Source organism: Hyla sarda, chromosome 2 (assembly GCF_029499605.1).
Source record: "Hyla sarda isolate aHylSar1 chromosome 2, aHylSar1.hap1, whole genome shotgun sequence".
NCBI lineage: Eukaryota > Metazoa > Chordata > Amphibia > Anura > Hylidae > Hyla > Hyla sarda.
The window spans coordinates 490,267,439-490,285,516 of NC_079190.1; the positions used below are offsets into that span (position 1 = coordinate 490,267,439).

The 18,078-nt window shown below is 49.0% G+C and overlaps 1 protein-coding gene across 2 annotated transcripts in view; it reads left to right on the forward strand.

The window, feature by feature from the left end:
- Positions 1 to 18,078, forward strand: part of SIM2 (SIM bHLH transcription factor 2) — a 158,019-nt gene that overhangs the window by 36,608 nt on the left and 103,333 nt on the right. Inside the window, exon 1 of one of the 2 annotated variants that reach the window (XM_056559615.1) lies at positions 9,829 to 9,847. The exons of the other annotated variant lie outside the window; for it this stretch is intronic. The gene's annotated coding sequence lies outside the window, so the exon portion shown is untranslated. Of the gene's footprint in view, positions 1 to 9,828; positions 9,848 to 18,078 lie in introns of those variants that run through there. 2 annotated transcript variants of the gene reach the window in all.

The following is an 18,078-nucleotide window of genomic DNA, read 5'->3' on the forward strand; positions in this document are numbered from 1 at the left end:
GCGCTGCCCAGCTCATCAATATTCCTCCCCTCCCTCCTCTCCCCACTCTGTAATGAAGAGGGAGAGGCAGAAAGAGGGGCGGAATATTCATGAGCCGGGCGGCGCTGCGGCCAGCGGCCGCTGACGTCAGAGTGCCAGTTACCCCGCCTGTGCCAATTAGCACCTAATTAGCATATACGGAAAAACAAAGATTTTGTTCGGGCGGATCCAGTCACAGTAGGCATCAAACTGATCAGCGTCCCCCGCACTACCAGCCAGTACCGCTGGTTAGTGCTGACAGTTTTCCTTTAAGGGTATGTTCACACTACAGTGTGTGAACGGAATATCCTGGCAGCCGACGGCAGTGGTAGGACCACGCGGCACTGAGCCGTCACCATTGATGGCTATGCAGTGCTCGCGGACTTCCGTACAAAGAATGAACATGTGTCATTCTCTTTGCGGAACAATTTCAGCGGCGAAATGGTCCGCCGCTGAAATTCCGCAGTGTGAACGGACCTCGCGGAGACCCATTAACACTAATGTTAAGTTCACACCGCGAAATTCCGCTCGTGGAATTCCGCCCGCGGAACTCCGCGAGGAATTCCATATTGTGAACATACCCTTAGGGTCCAGAAATATTAGCCTTAAAGGGGTAGTCCAGTGGTGAAAAACTTATCCCCTATCCTAAGGATAGGGGATAAGTTTGAGATCGCGGGGGGTCCGACCGCTGGGGCCCCCTGCGATCTCTCTGTACGGGGCCCCGGCTCTCCGCCGAGATAGCGGGTGTCGACCCCCGCACGAGGCGGCGGCCGACACGCCCCCTCAATACATCTCTATGGCAGAGCCGGAGATTGCCGAAGGCAGCGCTTCGGCTCTGCCATAGAGTTGTATTGATGGGGCGTGTCGGCCGCCGCCTCGTGCGGAGGTCGACACGCCCCCTTCCCGCCGGCTGTCGGGGCTCCATACAAGAGATCTCGGGGGGCCCCAGCGGTCGGACCCCCCGCGATCTGCAACTTATCCCCTATCCTTAGGATAGGGGATAAGTTGCTCACCACTGAATCACCACTGGACTACTCCTTTAACTGTACCTGTCCCTGCTCACAGTATGGAGAAAAAGCTGCGGTCACCAGTGATTTCCTCTTCTTAAAGGAGTACTCCGGCGCACACTTTTTTCCTTTTATCCCGTCCGGGCTGCAAAATAAAAGAAAACACACTTTCTCTTACCTGCCAACGAGCCCCCGGAGCTCCGGTACAGGTGTTCGGTCCCCGGGCTGTATTCTTCTTACTTCCTGTTAGCCCGGCACGTTCAGCCTATCACCGGCCGCAGCGATGTCCCGCCTCGTTTGGTGATAGGCTGAAGCTCCATGTGACGTGCCGGGCTAACAGGAAGTAAGAAGAATACAGCCCGGGGACCGAACACCTGTACCGGAGTGTACCGGAGCTCCGGGGGCTCGTTGGCAGGTAAGAGAAAGTGTGTTTTCTTTTATTTTGCAGCCTGGACGGGATAAAAGGAAAAAAGTGCGCGCCGGAGCACTCCTTTAAAAAATTGTGGCTATGCTGAGTAGATTTTTTTGATCCTGCAATCCCATAGATTTTTACGATATGCGCATGTCATGTTCATCATTACGTTTAATGGGATTCCACTGTCCCATTCACACATCGCAATTTCCACGGCAGAAATACTGCATTCCGTATCCCCCGAGCGGAATTGTGTGTTTTGAGCGCATAGAAATTTTGCTGGAATTCCTTCCAAATTCTGCAAAACTGTGAAAAATCCGAAGTCTGCTTTTCTGTGGGGAATTTGAGCAGAATAGCAGGAATTCCGTTGCGTGGACATAGCCTTACTGCGTTAAACTCTCCATATTTCAGCATCCTGAACATCTATGTCAGTGTTTCCCAACCAGGGTGCCCCCAGCTGTTGCCAAACTACAACTCCCAGCATGCCCGGACAGCCTTTGGCTGTCCGGGCATGCTGGGAGTTGTAGTTTGGCAACAGCTGGTGGCACCCTGGTTGGGAAACACTGATCTATGTACAGAGATTTATCAAAACCTGTCCAGAGGAGAAGTTGCTAAGTTGCCCATAGCAACCAATCAGATCACTTCTTTCATTTTTGAAAAGGCCTCTAAAAAGTGAAAGTAGCAATCTGATTGGTTGCTATGGGCAACTCAACAACTTCTCCTCTGGACAGGTTTTGATAAATCTCTGTACATAGATCAGTGTTTCCCAACCAGGGTGCCACCAGCTGTTGCCAAACTACAACTCCCAGCATATTATATATAATATATATAATGTAATATAGGCCGGTGGCAGGGCCGTCTTTAATTTTAATTGGACCCTGGGCAAGCAATTTTTTTTTTTACCCTTCCAGTACTTTTAGGCAGCTGTATGCTACAGAGGAAATTCTTTTCTTTTTGATTTCCTTTTTGTCTTGTCCACAGTGCTCTCTGCTGACACCTGATGCCCGTATCAGGAACTGTCCAGAGCAGGAGAAAATCCCCATAGCAAACCTATGCTGCTCTGGACAGTTCCTGACATGGGCAGCAGGTGTCAGCAGAGAGAACTGTGGACAAGACAAAAAAGAAATTCAAAAAGTATAGAATTTCCTCTGTAGCATACAGCTGCTAAAAAGTACGGGAAGGGTAAAGATTTTTTAATAGAAGTAATTTACAAATCTGTTTAACTTTCTGGTCTATTTTTACCATTCACTGTACGGTTTAATTAACATTATATTTTAATAGTTCGGACATTTTCACATGCAGCGATAACACTTATGTTTATTTTTTGTTTACTTTATTTTACAAAATGGGGGGTGATATACAGTGACCACCTGACCTACGATGGCCCCGACATACGATCATTTCAAGATACGATGGCCTCTCAGAGGCCATCGTATGTTGAAGGCAGCATCAACATTCGATGCTTTTGTATGTCGGGGCCATCGCATAAACGGCTATCCGGCAGCGCAGACTGCTTCAGCTGCCACCGGATAGCCGTTTACGGTGCCCCGTGTGGTCCGCTGACGATCACTTACCTGTCCTCGGGGCTCCGGCGCGTCCTCTTCGGGATCCCCTGCATCGTTGGCGCTCTCCATCGTTGTCATCACGTCGCTGCACACGCCGTCCCGTCATCCAATAGGAGCGGCGTGCGTAGCGACGTGATGGCAGCGACGGAGAGCGAGGATGCCGGGGAAGCAGAGGCCTTGCCGGAGCGTCGAGGACACCCCGGGGACGCGGCGACAGCGATGGAGGGCGACATCCAGGGCAGCGGTGACAAGCGGTGACGGTCCGGAGCGGCGGGGACAGGTGAGTACAACTTCCTATACCAGTGGTCTTCAACCTGCGGACCTCCAGATGTTGCAAAACTACAACTCCCAGCATGCCCGGACCTGTCCGGGTATGCTGGGTGTTGTAGTTTTGCAACATCTGGAGGTCCGCAAGTTGGAGACCACTGTCCTATACTTTACATTGCACGGATCCCTCAACATACGATGGTTTCAACAAACGATGGTCCGTTTGGAACGGATTACCATCCTATGTTGAGGGACCACTGTATACTTATATTAGGAAAGCGGCTTATTCACATTTATTACTTTAATTACATCAATTACAGTATTGATCAGTGTTATTGGCCACGCGCTTCAGTTTCTGTGGCGCATTTTAAACTTTATTTTATTTACTCTAATTTATGTGTAAGGAAATGCTGAAACTGGCAGTTAGTTACTAACTAACTACAACTCTCACCATGCCCTGATACAGCCTATGGTTGGGCATCTGAGCCTAACCAAAACTACAACTCCCAGCATGTTGCACTATATAGTAGTACAGTTTAGGTTATGGTGCAACATGCTAAGAGTTGTTGTTTTGGTTTGGGGCAGCTGCAGAGCCATAGGCTGGTTCAAGGAATGCTGGGAGTTGCAGTTACTAACTACAACACCCAGCATGCACAGATACATTCTTTGGCTCTGCAGCTGCCCCAAAATTAAACCATCCTGCATGTTCATTATTTGTTCTCACAATTGCTGAAGGAGGTGAGGAGGACTAAGGGGTCTTGGGGGACAGAGTTTCCACCGAAGAAATTCCGCTGCAAATTTCCGCTTGCAGCAGAGTCTCATTGTTTTCTCTTTAAGGCAGAGTGCAGGCAGAGATGAAAAGGGCCAGAGCGGCGTGCTCCTCTTCATGGGGCCCAAGGCCGAACTAGGATTAAAAATAGGCAGGGGCATTTTAGACTATGCAGCGCATTTTATGGGTGGGGTTCTCAACAGTCGGACCCCCACCTAAATAAAATGGGCGGCATAGTCTAAAATCACCTTGGTTCAAGTGACTCTCCAGTTGTTCCATCATGCCATGATGGGAGTTGTAGATTTGTAACACATGGAGAGCAACAGATTGGGGAACAGTTTACCCATCATTATTAGGGTGCATTCACACCACGTTTTCACCCTCCGGTTACCGCATACGGTTGCGGAGAGGGTGTGGGGTTGGAGGAACCATACGCACTCGTATGCGGGAACCGGAGGCAATGATTTCCTATGGACCCGTATCAGCCGACCGGAGTGCAATGCAGCCTCCGGTCGGCTCTGTTTAGGCCCGCATGCGGTTCCCCGCCCCTGGACCTAAAACCGTAGTTGACTATGGTTTTAGGTCCGGGCGGGGAACCGCTTGCGGGCCTAAACAGAGCCGACCAGAGGCTACGATGCACCCCGTTGGGCTGATATGGGTCCATAGGAAATCATTGCCTCCGGTTCCCGCATACGGGTGCGTACGGTTCCTCCGACCCCCCATCCTCTCCGGCTGATACGGAGCCCCCTGCAGGCTGCTCAGTGTTGGATCCAAGATTGCCCCCTCCAAGATTAATTTCCCCCGTCACATTCGGTACATCCCTGTGTCCCGAAAGATCTATTCGGGACACAAGGATGTCCCGGTTACCTTTCTGCGGCCCCGTGTTCAATTTAAAAACGCAGGGGGCGCCGGGAGGTAGTGCACACAGGGACACCATAGCAGTAGATCATGTCCCCTGACTGGAGGAGCAGTGGTCGGAAGACATACAGCCTCCAGCCATACACTGTATATGGCTGATGGCTGTATGTCTGTGGGGGGACATACTGCACCTAATGTGGGGAGCTATACTGGCAACCTAAAATGGGGGAACTATACTGCCAACCTAACGTAGTGGGAACTATACTGCCAACCTAATGTGGGGGAACTATACTGCCAACCTAATGTGGGGGAACTATACTGCACCTAATGTGGGGGAACTATACTGCCAACTAAATGTGGGGGAACTAGAACCTAATGTGGGGGAACTATACTGCCAACCTAACGTAGTGGGAACTATACTGCCAACCTAATGTGGGGGAACTATACTGCCAACCTAACGTAGTGGGAACTATACTGCCAACCTAATGTGGGGGAACTATACTGCCAACCTAACGTAGTGGGAACTATACTGCCAACCTAATGTGGGTGAACTATACTGCCAACTAAATGTGGGGGAACTAGAACCTAATTTGGGGGAACTAAACTGCCAACCTAATGTGGGAGAACTATACTGCACCTAATGTGGGGGAACTATACTGCCAACTAAATGTGGGGGAACTACAACCTAATGTGGGGGAACTATACTGCCAACCTAATGTGGGGGAACTACAACCTAATGTTGGGGGAACTATACTACCACAGCGCAGCTTCACATCACTGGCTATCTTGGACATGTCAATTAGGTGTCAATTGACTCCTAAAGTTTATTATTAGCAAATATATATGGCATCACAATATATATATATATATATATATATATATATATATATATATATCTATCCTCAAAGATATATATATCAGTGTTTACAAAACAGTGTTTAGATATATTTTGCAAAATTACAACTCCCAGCATGCTCGGACAGGATATGGATGTCTGGGCATGCTGGGAGTTGTAGTTTTGGCACACACTGCTTGGAAAACTCAGAAAAAAATATATGTATAAATGTTTACTCTTCATGTGTTTTCCAAACAGTGCGTTGCCTGCTGTTTCAAAACTACAACTCCCAGCATGCCCAGACATCCATATCCTGTCCGAGAGAGAGAGAGAGAGAGAAAGAGAGAGAGAGAGAGAGAGAAAGAGAGAGAGAGAGGTGCAAAACTACAACTCCCAGCATGACCGGACAGCAAAAGCCTGTCTAGGCATGAGGGGAGTTGTAGTTTTTCAAAAGCTTTCAATACAATATTTGGCTAACACTGATATATATATGTGTGTGTACATATGTAAATGCATATAGCGATGTATAAATATTTATGAAATTATTATTACATCAACATGATTATACTCATGTATCTCCGAATAAATAAAGATCTCTGTGTATAAGTATAGTATGCAGTTGCTATAAAGGTATATACTCTTGGATATAAATGCGTATATGTCTCTGTGTGTTTGGGGACAGTGGGAGGATGATGGGAGTGTGGTTCGGCTTCCTTCACGCTGCCGTTAGCACATGGGGGAGCCCGGGGAAATAGCCCGCTAATCCCATCTAAAAATAACGGCGGCCCCCATAATAGTAAATGGTAGCCGCCGGGACCCGTTGTTGCCCGTTGCTCCCCGTCACAAGAACGAACATTAAATTCATCAGGAAAAAAAAAAGAGACTTTAACGGCCATTCTCAATAGGTAGCAACGGCCGCGTGTAAGGGGCCTTAGTGTGAGGATGATGGGAGTGAGAAAACTGTCAGGATGAGGGAAGTCAGGGGGGGGGAGGGAAGATCAGAGGCTGCAGCAGCACACGCAGTAGTCAGTAATACAGAGCGGGGAGGCGGAGGGAAGAAATGTATATTGAAGAGCTGTTTAGAAATGTCCGGAGACCTGAAGGGAGGAGCGGATGCAAATTTATCTGGGGCACATGGAACTCCATCACACCACCCTCACCACCTTAGGATCAGGAGCGACGGTGGTGGTGCCCCCCTGTCACAAAGAGGAGTGGCTGCTTGTAGTGGTGATGGGTAGCAGACATGCCGTGTCATACCACACACTGGTTCAGAACCTCAATATTACAACACCATTTTGTGAAAGTTGGGGGCATCCGTTTCTACGCAGTGCACCTTTCGGTAAAAACGACACACTACCTCTATTCTGTAGGTCCATACGGTTACAACCGTACCCAATTTATATAGGTTTTTTTTTTTTACTACTTTAGTTCTTGTACAAACATTTGTATGCTTAAAAGTTTACTATTCTGATCCCTATAACTCTTTTATTTTTCTGTATTTGAGGATGTGAGGGTCATTTTTGTGCTGTGATTTGTAGTTTTTATCGGTACCATTTTTGTTTTGATGCGACTTTTCAATTGCTTTTAAGATATTTTTTATGGTATTTGAAATGATCAAAAATGTGCAAATCTGGTTAGTGCACTATTACGACTTATGGGGCACCACTTTTGATTTTGCCTAGGGCCACGCTAAGCCTAAAACTGGCCCTGATCATCCTTCACACTCCTCAGAACCCCCTATCATCCTCCACACTCCTCAGAACCCCCTATCATCCTCCATACGTCTCAGCTCCCCTCTCCCTATCATCCACCACACTCCTCAGAACCCCCCTATCATCCTCTACACTCCTCAGAACCCCCTATCATCCTCCACACTCCTCAGAACCCCCCTATCATCCTCTACACTCCTCAGAACCCCCTATCATCCTCCACACTCCTCAGCACCCCCCTATCATCCTCCACACTTCTCAGCACCCCCCTATCATCCTCCACACCCCTCAGCACCCCCATCATCCTCCACACTCCTCAGCACCCCCCTATCATCCTCCACACTTCTCAGCACCCCCCTATCATCCTCCACACCCCTCAGCACCCCCATCATCCTCCACACTCCTCAGAACCCCCTACCATCCTCCACACTCCTCAGAACCCCCTATCATCCTCCATACGTCTCAGCTCCCCTCTCCCTATCATCCACCACACTCCTCAGAACCCCCTATCATCCTCCACACTCCTCAGAACCCCCTATCATCCTCCACACTCCTCAGAACCCCCTATCATCCTCCACACTCCTCAGAACCCCCTATCATCCTCCACACTCCTCAGAACCCCCTATCATCCTCCACACTCCTCAGAACCCCCTATCATCCTCCACACTCCTCAGAACCCCCTATCATCCTCCACACTTCTCAGAACCCCCCTATCATCCTCCACACTTCTCAGAACCCCTTATCATCCTCCACACTTCTCAGCACCCCCATCATCCTCCACACTCCTCAGCACCCCCATCATCCTCCACACTCCTCAGCACCCCCTATCATCCTCCACACTCCTCAGCACCCCCTGTCATCCTCCACACTCCTCAGCCCCCCCTGTCATACTCCACACTCCACAGCACCCCCCTGTCATACTCCACACTCCACAGCACCCCCCTGTCATCCTCCACAATTCTCAGTGCCCCCTCCCCCATCATCCTCCACACTCCTCAGCACCCGCCTATCATCCTCCACACTCCTCAGCACCCCCCTATAATCCTTCACAATTCTCAGCGCCCCCCATCATCCGTCACACTACTCAGCACCCGCCTATCATCCTCCACACTCCTCAGCACCCGCCTATCATCCTCCACACTTCTCAGCACCCCCCTATAATCCTCCACACTCCTCAGCACCCCCTATCATCCTCCACACTCCTCAGCACCCCCTATCATCCTCCACACTCCTCAGCACCCCCTATCATCCTCCACGCTTCTCAGCACCCCCCTATCATCCTTCACATTCTCAGCGCCCCCCCTCCTCCCATCATCCTCCACACTCCTTACCCTTTGCATTCATTTGTCATACCATGTAGACAACCCCATCTCCTCCCCTCTGTTCTTGACACTGCTGCAGCGGCAGCATTCAGCGGCGGCGGGATCTTCTTCAGCAGCGGAGAAGCCAGGCAGGAACACGTTTGCGACATCAAGGGGCGTGCCTGCGCGCGAACGTCTGCTGTTCTTAAAGCGGCAGCGACCCTGCCCCGGCTCGCTTCACTTGGAACCGGGGGACCAGCCCAGAGCAAGAGGTACCCTTCAGCATTACTAGTAAAGGAGGCCTCGCGATGGGGAGGGGAGCTTTTAAGGGTGGCCCCAGCCGCATTCATTTTTTATTTTATTTTTTAAATGGTGACGGGGCCGGGAGTTGGGGGTGCGCTGGCAGCAGCGGCACCCCCCGAGACCCGGCACTGCCCGAGTGCTTGACATGTCAGTCCGCCCCTGGCCAAATCGCAGCGGCAGGGCCAGCCCCGCCTGGACCGGCGGCGGCTAGCTGCTTTAGCGTGGGGCTAAAGGGCTAGCTGCTTTGGGCCCCCAGGAATGACAGGGCCCAGGGCAGCTGCCCCTTTTGCCCCGCTTTAAAGACGGCCCTGGCTGGTGGTAAATTATGGGTGGGCTTCACATAGAGATATAGGGGTAAATATTTAAAGACCTCTGCTGAGAAAAACTAGACCAGTTGCCCCTAGCAACCAATCAGATTGCTTCTTTAATTTTTCTTTTTCAGAAATGAAAGAAGCGATATGATTGGTTGCTATGGGCACTGGTCAACTTTGCTTCCTCTATAAAACTCTAATCATGCTGGGAGTTGTAGTTTTGCCACAGCTGGAGGCATCCCTGGTTGGAAAACACTGCTCTAGATTGCATGTTGTTTATAATCCACTACTTTTAAGTTTTTTTAATTTATTTCCGCTATTGTCGGTGTAATATCTGGGCTTGGCGCTGGTGCGGAGGTATGACCGGAGAGGACTGGGATCACTTTCTGCTCACATTACCCCACTAGCAGATGACATTCCCTCCCATTGTTCTGGATCCGGTTACATAAAGGTGTTCCCGCGAGCGATAGAAATTCGCTGACTTGTAAGGAGGTATTAAAAGGCTAATCTGAGGAAGAGGGAGCAAAACACGTCTTGGCTCTTTAACAGCAGCGGGGGGGGGGGGGGGGGGGGGAGGAAATCTAAAATGCAACACCGCGAGGCAGTAGCCCATTAACCCTTGAAATATCGGACGGATCGGGGGGAGGATGCAAGTGCAATGTAGTCAGTCTGTAGCATTAAAGGAGATGTCTTATCCTACAAAATTCTAAAAAAAAAAAACTATCCCCTACCCACATCCGATTCTGCGGATAGGGGATGAGGATGAGACTTTTGTAGGATGAGACTTCTCCTTTAACCCTATAAATTGTGGAAAGGTGGATAGGAACATTATCAGACCCCCATGAACAATATCCCTATATGGTGGGGACTCCAGCTGTATAACATATAGCAGTGGTCTCCAAACTACGGACCTCCAGATGTTGCAAAACTACAACTTCCAGCATGCCCAGACAGCCGTTGGCTGCCTGGGCATGCTGGAAGTTGTAGTTTTGCCACATTTGGACGTCTATAGTTTGGAGACCACTGCTGTAGTGGATAGAAACTGGTAAACACAGCTCGTTCGGTTACAATTTTACATAGTTATTAGTTATATTAAATCCATTGGGTGTGGGAGGCCACTTCATTGTCCATATACACCATCCCCTTTAAATAAAAAAATAAAAATAATAATAGTAATATATGTGTATATATATATATATATATATATATATATATATATATATATACAGTCATGGCCATAAATGTTGGCACCCCTGAAGATTTTCAAGAAAATGAAGTATTTCTCACAGAAAAGGATTGCAGTAACATGTTTTGCTATACACATCTTCATTCCCTTTGTGTGTATTGGAACTAAACCAAAAAAAGGTGGACAAAAAAAGCAAATTGGACATAATGTCACCAAACTCCAAAAATGGGCTGGACAAAATTATTGGCACCCTTAACTTAATATTTGGTTGCACACCCTTTGGAAACAATAACTGAAATCAGTGGCTTCCTATAACCATCAATAAGATTCTTACACCTCTCAGCCGGAATGTTGGACCACTCTTTCTTTGCAAACAGCTCCAGGTCTCTCATATTGGAAGGCGCCTTTTCCCAACAGCAATTTTAAGATCTCTCCACAGGTGTTCAATGGGATTTAGATCTGGACTCATTGCTGGCACTTCAGAACTCTCCAACGTAAACACAGCTTTCTGACACTGGGCTGTACAGTGCGACCCAAAATCCGTTGGTAATCCTCAGATTTCATGATGCCTTGTACACATTCAAGGCACCCAGTGCCAGAGGCAGCAAAACATCCCCAAAACATCATTGACCCTCCACCATATTTCACTGTAGGTGCTGTGTTCTTTTCTTTGTAGGCCTAATTCCATTTTCGAGAAACAGTAGAATGATGGGCTTTACCAAAAAGCTCTATCTTGGTCTCATCTGTCCACAAGACGTTTTCCCAGAAGGATTTTGGTTACTCAAGTATATTTTGGCAAAATGTAGTCTTGCTTTTTTATGTGTCAGCAGTGGGGTCCTCCTGGGTCTCCTCCATAGCGTTTCATTTCATTTAAATGTCGACGGATAGTTTGCACCGACACTGATGTTCCCTGAGCCTGCAGGACAGCTTGAATATCTTTAGAACTTGTTTGGGGCTGCTCATCCACCATTCGGACTATCCTGCGTCGACACCTTTCGTCAATTTTTCTCTTCCATCCACGCACAGGGAGATTAGCTACATTGCCATGGGTTGCAAACTTGTTGATAATGTTGCGCACTGTGGACAAAGGCAAATCTAGATCTCTGGAGATGGACTTGTGACCTTGAAATTGTTGATATTTTTCCACAATTTTGGTTCTCAAGTCCTCAGACAGTTCCCTTCTCCTCTTTCTGTTGTCCATGCTTAGTGTGGCACACACAGACACACAATGCAAAGACTAAGTGAACTTCTCTCCTTTTTATCTGCTTTCAGGTGTGATTTTTATATTGCCAACACCTGTTACTTGCCCCAGATGAGTTTAAAGGAGCATCACATGCTTGAAACAATCTTATTTTTCCAGAAATAAAAGAAAACCAATATGGATGAGTAAAAATGTTAAGGGGGAAATAAATGACAAAAATAAAGCATTTAAACTACTAAAAAAGGACGGCAGTGGAGAAGCATTAAAAAGATATAGAGAAAAATGCAAAATATGTAAAAAAAACAGATAAAAGCCGCAAAAATAGAGACAGAAAGACTCATTGCCAAAGAGAGTAAAACTAACCCAAAATGTTCTTTAACTATATAAATAGCAAAAAGATCAAAAATGAAAGTGTGGGCCCTTTAAAAAATGATGAGGAAGAAATTATAGACTGGGATAAGGAAAAAGCAAATATATTAAACAAATTATTTTCTACTGCATTCACCGAGGAAAATGAAATTCCAGGTGAAATACAGCGAGATAAGGTAAACTTCCCAGTACAGGTCACCTGTCTAACCCAGGAAGAAGTACAGGTCACCTGTCTAACCCAGGAAGAAGTTCAGTGCCGCCTACAAAAAAATCAAAATAGACAAATCACCAGGTCCAGATGGCATTCACCCCGTATTCTAAAGGAACTAAGTAATGTAATAGACAAACCCCTATTTTTAACATTCAGGGACTCTATAGTGACAGAGACTGTTCGCCAGGACTGGCGCATGGCAAATGTGGTGACAATATTTAAAAAGGGGTCAAAAGGTGACCCCGGGAATTATAGACCTGTTAGTTTAACCTCCGTTGTATGTAAATTGTTTGAGGTTTTTCTAAGAGATGCTATTTTGGAGTATTTTGATAAAAATAAATGTATGACTAATATCACCATGGCTTTATGAGGGATCGGTCCTGTCAAACTAACCTGACCAGCTTTTATGAGGAGGTGAGCTCCAGACTGGACCCTGGACCAGGGGGAATCGCCGGATGTCGTATATCAGGATTTTTCCAAAGCATTTGATATGGTGCCACATAAAAGATTGGTGCAGAAAATGAGAAGGATGGGGCTGGGGGAGAATGTGTGTAAGTGGGTAAGTAACTGGCTCAGTGATAGGAAACAGAGGGTGGTTATTAATGGTACTTATTCTGATTGGGTGACTGTTACTAGTGGGGACCACAGGGGTCAGCCGCAAAAATAGAGACAGAAAGACTCATTGCCAAAGAGAGTAAAACTAACCCAAAATGTTCTTTAACTATATAAATAGCAAAAAGATCAAAAATGAAAGTGTGGGCCCTTTAAAAAATGATGAGGAAGAAATTATAGACTGGGATAAGGAAAAAGCAAATATATTAAACAAATTATTTTCTACTGCATTCACCGAGGAAAATGAAATTCCAGGTGAAATACAGCGAGATAAGGTAAACTTCCCAGTACAGGTCACCTGTCTAACCCAGGAAGAAGTTCAGTGCCGCCTACAAAAAAATCAAAATAGACAAATCACCAGGTCCAGATGGCATTCACCCCGTATTCTAAAGGAACTAAGTAATGTAATAGACAAACCCCTATTTTTAACATTCAGGGACTCTATAGTGACAGAGACTGTTCGCCAGGACTGGCGCATGGCAAATGTGGTGACAATATTTAAAAAGGGGTCAAAAGGTGACCCCGGGAATTATAGACCTGTTAGTTTAACCTCCGTTGTATGTAAATTGTTTGAGGTTTTTCTAAGAGATGCTATTTTGGAGTATTTTGATAAAAATAAATGTATGACTAATATCACCATGGCTTTATGAGGGATCGGTCCTGTCAAACTAACCTGACCAGCTTTTATGAGGAGGTGAGCTCCAGACTGGACCCTGGACCAGGGGGAATCGCCGGATGTCGTATATCAGGATTTTTCCAAAGCATTTGATATGGTGCCACATAAAAGATTGGTGCAGAAAATGAGAAGGATGGGGCTGGGGGAGAATGTGTGTAAGTGGGTAAGTAACTGGCTCAGTGATAGGAAACAGAGGGTGGTTATTAATGGTACTTATTCTGATTGGGTGACTGTTACTAGTGGGGACCACAGGGGTCAGTCTTGGGTCCTGTTCTATTTAATATATTTATTAATAACCTTGTAGAGGGGTTGAATAGTAAAGTAGCAATCTTTGCAGATTATACTAAACTCTGTAAAGCGGTAAACACAAGAGAGGACAGTGCACTGTTACAAATGGATCTGGATAGGTTGGAGGTTTGGGCTGGCAAGTGGCAGATGAGCAGTTGTTGGAAGAGAAACCTATTCCAGTGTTGTTTTTGTGGAGAGCTGAATCGTTATGTAGAACATATGACATCTTCTTGTACAGAAGCTTAGCTCCTTAGTTTTATAGCTTGTTTGGTATAGAAAACCCATTTCCCTCCAACATATTAAGGAATTCGGAGCTAAAGTCTTCATTTCTTTACCATATTAGAGAGTGGTTACAAAGAGCATCTCTCGCTCTGGAGGACCCTTCCGGTCCTGTATAACACAGACAGACCAATGATTGTTATGAGCACTACTGTGTAATGCTTAGTTTCACCTGTGATGGTGCTGTAGGGAAAACAAACTCTTACTGTCAGATTTTCCCACAGATTACAGCTGATTTCTGGGGTTCTGAAGCCCAAGTTATTGTTCTGAAAGCTTTCTAACAGGTAGGATACGTCCAAAGTGGACTGACTATTTATTCATTGACCTCTGTAAAGTTACGGATTAACATAATAGTTTTAGCGCCACAGCATTGTATATAACTCAATGTTATCAGCAAGTAAATGACTTTTTAGAGGGATTACAGAGTAGCAGATTACCGTACACTAAACTTGGTAAGGTGATTACCACAGAGGAGGATAACATAATATTACTGTTACGCCTAGCGCTCCGGGTCCCCGCTCCTCCCCGGAGCGCGCACGGCGTCTCTCTCTCCGCAGCGCCCCGGTCGGTCCCGCTGACCGGGAGCGCTGCACTGTCATGGCCGTCGGGGATGCAATTCGCACAGCGGGACGCGCCCGCTCGCGAATCGCATCCCAGGTCACTTACCCGTTCCCGTCCCCTGCTGTCAGGTGCTGGCGCGCGCGGCTCCGGTCTCTAGGGCGCGCGCGCGCCAGCTCCCTGAGACTTAAAGGGCCAGTGCACCAATGATTGGTGCCTGGCCCAATTAGCTATTGGCTTCCATCTGCTCCCTGCCTTTATCTGACCTCCTCCCATGCACTTCCTTGCCGGATCTTGTTGCCTTGTGCCAGTGAAAGCGTTTTGTGTGTCCTAAGCCTGTGTACCAGTACTACTGCTATCCACCCTGACTACGAACCTTGCCGCCTGCCCCCGACCTTCTGCTACGTCCGACCTTGCTTCTGTCTACTCCCTTGTACCGCGCCCATCTTCAGCAGCCAGAGAGGTTGAGCCGTTGCTAGTGGATACGACCTGGTCACTACCGCCGCAGCAAGTCCATCCCGCTTTGCGGCGGGCTCTGGTGAAAACCAGTAGTGACTTAGAACCGGTCCACTAGCACGGTCCACGCCAATCCCTCTCTGGCACAGAGGATCCACCTCCTGCCAGCCGGCATCGTGACAGTGCACTTCCTTGCCGGATCTTGTTGCCTTGTGCCAGTGAAAGCGTTTTGTGTGTCCTAAGCCTGTGTACCAGTACTACTGCTATCCACCCTGACTACGAACCTTGCCGCCTGCCCCCGACCTTCTGCTACGTCCGACCTTGCTTCTGTCTACTCCCTTGTACCGCGCCCATCTTCAGCAGCCAGAGAGGTTGAGCCGTTGCTAGTGGATACGACCTGGTCACTACCGCCGCAGCAAGTCCATCCCGCTTTGCGGCGGGCTCTGGTGAAAACCAGTAGTGACTTAGAACCGGTCCACTAGCACGGTCCACGCCAATCCCTCTCTGGCACAGAGGATCCACCTCCTGCCAGCCGGCATCGTGACAGTAGATCCGGCCATGGATCCCGCTGAAGTTCCTCTGCCTGTTGTCGCCGACCTCCCCACACTGGTCGCCCAGCAAGCCCGACAGATTGCCCAACAAGATCACCAGCTGTCGTACTTGACCACCATGACTCAGCAACTCCAGTCGCAGCTACAGCAGATTCAGTCTCAGCTACAGCAGCAGCAACCATCTCCTCCGCCAGCTCCTGCACCTCTTCCGCAGCGAGTGGCCACTCCTAGCCTCCGCCTGTCCTTGCCGGACAAATTTAATGGGGACTCTAAGTTTTGCCGTGGCTTTCTTTCGCAATGTTCCCTGCATTTGGAGATGATGTCGGATCAGTTTCCTACTGAAAGGTCTAAGGTGGCTTTCGTAGTCAGCCTTCTGTCTGGAAAAGCCCTGTCATGGGCCACACCGCTCTGGGACCGCAATGACCCCGTCACTGCCTCTGTACACTCCTTCTTCTCGGAAATTCGAAGTGTCTTTGAGGAACCTGCCCGAGCCTCTTCTGCTGAGACTGCCCTGTTGAACCTGGTCCAGGGTAATTCTTCCGTTGGCGAGTACGCCATACAATTCCGTACTCTTGCTTCTGAACTTTCCTGGAATAATGAGGCCCTCTGCGCGACCTTTAAAAAAGGCCTATCCAGCAACATTAAAGATGTTCTGGCCGCACGAGATACTCCTACCAACCTGCATGAACTCATTCATCTAGCCACTCGCATTGACATGCGTTTTTCTGAGAGGCATCAAGAGCTCCGCCAGGAAAAAGACGTAGATCTCTGGACACCTCTCCCACAGTCTCCATTGCAATCTGCGCCTAGGCCTCCCGCCGAGGAGGCCATGCAAGTGGATCGGTCTCGCCTGACCCTGGAAGAGAGGAATCGCCGTAAGGAAGAGAATCTTTGTCTGTACTGTGCCAGTACCGAGCATTTCTTGGTGGATTGCCCTATCCGTCCTCCACGCCTGGGAAACGTACGCACGCACCCAGCTCACGTGGGTGTGGCGTCTCTTGGCTCTAAGTCTGCTTCTCCACGTCTCACGGTGCCTGTACGGATTTCTTCTTCAGCCAGCTCTTCCCTCTCAGCCGTGGCCTGCCTGGACTCTGGTGCCTCTGGGAATTTTATTCGGGAGTCCTTGGTGAATAAATTCCGCATCCCGGTGACCCGTCTTGTCAAGCCACTCCACATTTCCGCGGTCAACGGAGCCAGGTTGGATTGCACCGTGCGTTTCCGCACGAAGCCCCTCCTAATGTGCATCGGACCTCATCATGAGAAAATTGAGTTTTTGGTCCTCCCCAATTGCACTTCTGAAGTTCTCCTTGGACTACCCTGGCTTCTACACCATTCCCCAACCCTGGATTGGTCCACAGGGGAGATCAAGAGCTGGGGTACCTCTTGCTTCAAGGACTGCCTTAAACCGGTTACCAGTACTCCCTGCCGTGACCCTGTGGTTCCTCCTGTATCCGGTCTCCCTAAGGTCGTTATGGACTCTGCCCGCCTTAAGAAGTGCCTCTCCCCCCCTCCCAGTCCAGTCAGGCAAGCCTCGGTGCCTCCTCATGGCCCTCGTCCTGGTGTCACACTGCCCCGTGCCAGGCCTCGCCCTCTGCCCTCCCTCCCCATTCCCACTCCTGCTGTACTGCCTGCCGTTGAGGAATCCCTCCATCCTTTCCCGGTGTCCTCATCCCAGGGGAGGCAGTTACCGGACAAAGAGAAGGGGAGACCTAAGGGGGGGGGTACTGTTAGGCCTAGCGCTCCGGGTCCCCGCTCCTCCCCGGAGCGCGCACGGCGTCTCTCTCTCCGCAGCGCCCCGGTCGGTCCCGCTGACCGGGAGCGCTGCACTGTCATGGCCGTCGGGGATGCGATTCGCACAGCAGGACGCGCCCGCTCGCGAATCGCATCCCAGGTCACTTACCCGTTCCCGTCCCCTGCTGTCAGGTGCTGGCGCGCGCGGCTCCGCTCTCTAGGGCGCGCGCGCGCGCGCCAGCTCCCTGAGACTTAAAGGGCCAGTGCACCAATGATTGGTGCCTGGCCCAATTAGCTATTGGCTTCCATCTGCTCCCTGCCTTTATCTGACCTCCTCCCATGCACTTCCTTGCCGGATCTTGTTGCCTTGTGCCAGTGAAAGCGTTTTGTGTGTCCTAAGCCTGTGTACCAGTACTACTGCTATCCACCCTGACTACGAACCTTGCCGCCTGCCCCCGACCTTCTGCTACGTCCGACCTTGCTTCTGTCTACTCCCTTGTACCGCGCCCATCTTCAGCAGCCAGAGAGGTTGAGCCGTTGCTAGTGGATACGACCTGGTCACTACCGCCGCAGCAAGTCCATCCCGCTTTGCGGCGGGCTCTGGT